Here is a 6,000-nt window from a genome sequence, read left to right as displayed (position 1 = left end):
TTACTGTGTAGCTTTTCACAAGTTAAATTTGAATACATTTTATCCATGCAAATTAGTTGGTTTCCATATTTAAATTTTGCTATCAAGGGATTGAATGAGCTCCAAATTTCACTTCCATATAGAGGAATAAGCTTAATAGCATGCTCAAAAACATGCATACAGTACTAGGTTATTTAGAGATAATATGCCTATTAATATTTACATGGTCTAGAGATTTTTCCAAATAGTTGGGAAGGTCATTGATGAAAATCTTAAACAAGTTAGGACTTATGTTATCTCCTTGTATAACTCCAAACTGTGTAGGGAAGAATATAATACAAATTGACAGCGATGCGACGAAAAGTTGAAGAAAAAAAAAACCATTGATTAAGCATAAGATTATCCAGCGGAATCAGATTAAAATCTTAACAGCTGCCTTGAAATATACAAACAGTTCATTGACAACACCGGATCCGATGGAACTGCAAAATTTATTCGGCATTCAGATGGTTTGACTGAGATTAAACCTTCCGTAACAAATGAAAAGCAATATGTTCAGTATAAAATATTCCATTAGATAAGGATTTCAATACGGAAATGAAGTCTTCGTATCGCCCTATCTCTTTTAGTTTTGCTTCACTGATATTTGGCAATAGTTCATAAATATAAAAAAAAAAGGAGTGGTATAAATGCTAATTAGACAACTCTCCAAAAGACAATTCTCCACTGGAGACCAAAATGACACAAAAATCAACAACTATAGGTCACCGGACGGTCTTCATCAATGAGCAAAGTACATACCGCATAGTCAGTATAAAAGGCCCCCTAAATAACAATGTAAAAGAAATTCAAACGAGAAAACTAACGACCTAATAAAGTTCATTTTTAATTCCGTTGGACACCCTTCTTGAACATAATCGCCACTGACTTTATAATTAAAGGAACATCTTTTGAATGCTATATATATAGTTAGTTCTTCTAAATTTATAATTTGGTTTTCACTTGTATAATTTAGATTTTTTACGGGTGCCCTCCAATAATATATGCAACACTATCGTGCAAAGCAGGTGCAACATATATACACCTGTTTCCTTTGGTTATAAGTTACAGGCAGGTTAAAATGTTTACATAGTAAGCACATTGTTCACAAGATAGCTCATGTTCAAAGCTAGCAAGATTCCTCTTTAATTCGGATACGATTTAATTCAGTTGGTGAACTATATATTTGAAGCAAGTCTTATTTTCTTCTACCTATAGGATAATGCAGTCTTATAAATACGTTTTATACCAACACAATTAATTATTTGATACAAAAAAGGTAATACAAATACGGATATCTGTTAGAATCGATGGTCATCCTTTATAAATTACGGTCATCCTTTACAAATTACGGTCATCTTTTTACCAATCACGGTCATCCTTGTTTTATGTTACGGTCCTCTTGAAAATATTTTACTTACGATTTACGGTCATCTTAGCGATTTTTTCAATTCCAATTTCCTGTTTCATACACATTTCTCGGTAGTAATATGTGATTTCCGTGTGATTCTTTTATACATTTACATCGTACCAATGTATGTTTTGTGAAGAAAATGCTTTAGAAACACTTAAACAGACAATGCAAATACTGACCTAATTTTTCATCCGACATCTTGGAATGACCGTGAATGCAGTTACGGTCATCAGCTTTTCCCCAGTGAAGTTTGTCGATAACATAGCTAATTTTGACGATAAAGAAACATCAATTCGATCACTTCTCTGTTACGGGCTGTATGTTTGGTAAGGTACTTGTAACCTCACACGAAAAGACGGCCGTTATATATCCATAAGATCCACTGACAACTCTACAGTAGACAAATGCGTAGAATATATTGAGAAACTAATCAAGCTAATAAAAGAATATCCAAGCAACAAAATCTCAATTCTCGAAATTCCTGTATATTCTATATCCAAGTACAACAAATCATTAAGACACTCATCCCCGGAACAATTTGAAAGTCAGGACAAACAATTAGAGGAACAAATCCATACTCTAAACAGCTACATAAGAAACATCAACAAAGCACTAGGAGTATACAGTCTACAATTTACTACCGATATTCAAAATCACGGAAAAGTTAAAGCTCATAAACATCCTGAAAACCGCAACTACTTCAATTTTGAACTTTACAGTGACAGATTACATCCTGGTCATACATTAGCTAGATACTGGTTACGAAAAATTAGTAACCAAATGAGTAGAGAATGTTGGAAATAATTTAACAACCTTATCATAGAAAAAAAAAATAGCTATCAACCTAAAGTGAATAAACACTAAACATCTTCTCAGCAGTCAGCACGGGTATTTTCCGAGCTATACTGTTATCCATCCTTATATTCACTTTTTAGAAATTGAAACAATAAACACTAGCTATTTTTATCCGTGATAATACCAAGCATCTCAACTTCAAATCAGTCAGCACGGGTATTTTCCGAGCTATACTGATAAACCTCACATTTCTCTTTAAAAAATAAAAAAATTAACCACTAGCTATTCGTCTTTGAATATCCTGAAAATACTGAAAATTGTCACAGCAATCAACATAGATATTTTCTAAGCTATACTGATAAATAATCACAATTCTTATATAGAAAATTGGATCAATAAACACTAGCTACTTGTCTGCGTCAATAAACTGAATACTTCATAACAGTCAGCACGGGTTTTTTCCGAGCTATACTGAACAATGTCATAACAGTCAGCACGGGTATTTTCCGAGCTATACTGTTAAAATACCTTCAAAAACTATCTAGAAATTGAAACAAAAAAACGCTAGCTCTTGTGATAATTCAAATATATTGGCCATCTTCATATCAGTCAACACGGGTTTTATTTCCGAGCTATACTGAATATCATCTCATCAGTCAGCACGGGTATTTTCCGAGCTATACTGAACCTCTACACATCAGTCAGCATGGGTTTTTCTGAGCTATACTGATAAAACAACTTATATCACAGAAAAAGAAAATAGCACTTATATGGAGATAACAACATTTGAAGACAATGGGAAGAAAACATTACGTAAAAGCCAACGTAATTCAAGAACCAACCTTACAAGATCAAGCTTAAGTCCACAAAAAACTCTAAACTTAGTAAACATGGTTAATGAAACATCTAAACCTTACAAGCTCAATGCTGATAAAGCACTAGAAAAGAAACGCTCAAATTGCAATACAGAACATCTGCAAACTATAATGAAACAAAATGGTAATTTCAGGATGTACATGAGCACAGCAGCATACGAATTAACAAAAACAAAGCTCCCCATTATCCTTAAGAACTACACAGACAATGAATGTCTTGCTATTACTATACACAGAGGAAAAACATCGTACGAACAGCTATTTCATCTCACTGGACAGTCAAACTAAAAGCAGTTTGTGAAGAAAAATCAACACTCAACTTGCTATCAAAAAAAAACCTGAATATTGGACAAACTCACAACGTATGGGATACAATATCGAGCTCCGTCAAAGATGTTAGAAAAGCAGCGACAAAAGTACGCATGTTAACTGGAACATACATGCTTCAAACCTTAAAAGCAAAATTCTAGCAAGCAGAGATAGATCCTACCTGCCCAATATGTAAGATTGAAGCTGAAGATCTTCAACACCTTCTAACAAGCTGCCCAGCGTATAGACACATTCGAAAATCGAACTTCCAACAGATAAAAGAATATATTGTTAGCAAAATTGGAAGTAGTGTATGGACAATCAATTTCAATAGCAAATTGGCTATCACGGAATTATTGATAGACTGTCAAAGCTTTGTTGAAAGGAATATTCTCCCGAATGACAAACTGATACTAAGAACAATAGAAATGAAATCAAGGGACTATACTCTTATGCACTCATGTTTAACGAATGGTCCTACGACACGATCAGTGAACAAAACTTAATTGGATCGACACGTAAAGAAACGATCATTGTCATTGGTCGCTTCAAACCTGATTCGACCTTCAAGCGCTGAAGCTCCGCCCAGACACACATGCTAACAACTCACTTGATAAACATAGCAAGAGTTTTGTGAATGAATCAATGGGTGAAATGTGTATTTGTTTACACATATCATCGGGAGTTTCCCTTGCATTTCTAGTTTTGATGTGTAAATTTTATAAATGTATAAGTATAAGTATTATTCAAGTCTTTTGTTTTACGTTTGATGATATCTTTTCACGGCGTCACGGAGATATAAAGTCAATAAGATCCCATGCACATGCAGAGGCGGATCCAGCCTCAAAAGGTGCGAGTTTTTTTTTTTGTATTTAATTTTGTTTTTTTGAAAGGGGGGGGGGGGTCATACAATAGGAAAAATGGGTGTTCCAACCAGTCCATACGTCTCCATTTAAAACATTGATCGTCAATGTATTCGCCACTGACATGTTATTTCTGTTTTTAAATGTTTAAAAAGGAAGAAGATTACGTCAATAATTAATAAACGACAAAAATATCCAAAAAACTGTTCAAGGTACACATTCAATTAGAAAGGAAAGCCTTAAATAACGAACTAAACCATACGCTCCACTATATGGTCAATCAACGGAAGGAATGGATGTCATATTCCGGACTTGGTGCTGTATATATATATGTTGTTGTTTTACCCAATTATACGTAAATCAAATGTATCTGATTTTATGCCATTTATGGGCCCTGTAATTTGGGAAATACAGAATTGTCTATTCTATTCTATTATATATGTCTGTCTAGTACACTACATGCACTTCGAATTTGTGGATTAAATTTCATCGGGTATGGAAAATCTTAAACTTCCGTGTCAATAGCAAAACCAAGGTTAAACATTTGACACAAAATAAAAAGCTAACAAAACAAGTTTAACTCCGCCACATACTAATTGTAAGAGCCTGTCCAAACCAGGAGCCAGAATTTAGTGATTGTCGTCTGTTGATGTGGGCATATTTGTTTTTCGTTTATATCGATTTTACATAGATTTTGTCATTAGACTACATTTGTCATTTCGGGGCTTTTAATATTGGACTATGCGGTTGCTCATTATTGAAGGACGTACGGTGACATATAGATTTAAATTTCTGTGTCATTGGATCTCTTGTGGAAGAGTCGCATCATTGACAATTATACCACATCTTTATATGTACCACATATCAGGCGCTTAATTTTTTTTTTGTAAATATGTGACAAATGCTAAACATCACAACATATAATAATAGCTAGTGTCAACGGCGATGTATTTTTTTACCTTGTTATATGTATAAATGTTTTACTTGTGCATTAATTTGGTTCGAAAAGACGAAACACTATATATCTGGTCATTGCTATTCTTTTTGCAACCATTTCACACTTCATCACACCTTGGCATACATGTAGTATGCTAAGCGTTCTGTTTAACTGTTAATATAAAAACATGTTTTGTTCACATCTTCTGGTGTCCATATAAAATTGAGAATGGAAATGGAAAACGTGTCAAAGAGACAACAGCCCGACCATAGAACAGACAACAGCAGAAGGTCACCAACAGGTCTTTAATCCAGCGACAAATTCCTGCACCCGGGGGCGTCCTTCGGCTGGCCCCTGGGCAAATATATATACTAGTTCAGTGATACTTGTAATGAACGCCATACTAAACTCCAAATTGTATACAAGAAACTAAAATTAAAAATAAATACAAGACTTACAAAGGTGAAATGCTCCTGACTTGGACATAACTAGTTTTCTCATTAACAATCATGCACATTGCATTTCACCAGTGGGGCTAGGGGAGGAAATTTTTATCCGATTGATAGATGGCCCATTTACAATCATACTACATCTCCATATTTGTACATTACGATCCGAACATTCGAAATGCATCAGGGGCATTATTTACGATTTTGCTTTGCTTGGTAAGAACTGAAATTGTCACAGACAGGATGAAAACTGATATATTGCCGAACAGACTACGAAAAGAACTTTGCCAAATGTTGAAATCCGAGCCAGACATTTTTACGGGGGGGGGGGGGGGGGGGG

Source organism: Mytilus trossulus, chromosome 11, assembly GCF_036588685.1.
Source record: "Mytilus trossulus isolate FHL-02 chromosome 11, PNRI_Mtr1.1.1.hap1, whole genome shotgun sequence".
Taxonomy (NCBI): domain Eukaryota; kingdom Metazoa; phylum Mollusca; class Bivalvia; order Mytilida; family Mytilidae; genus Mytilus; species Mytilus trossulus.
Note: the sequence above shows the minus strand (reverse complement) of the source record.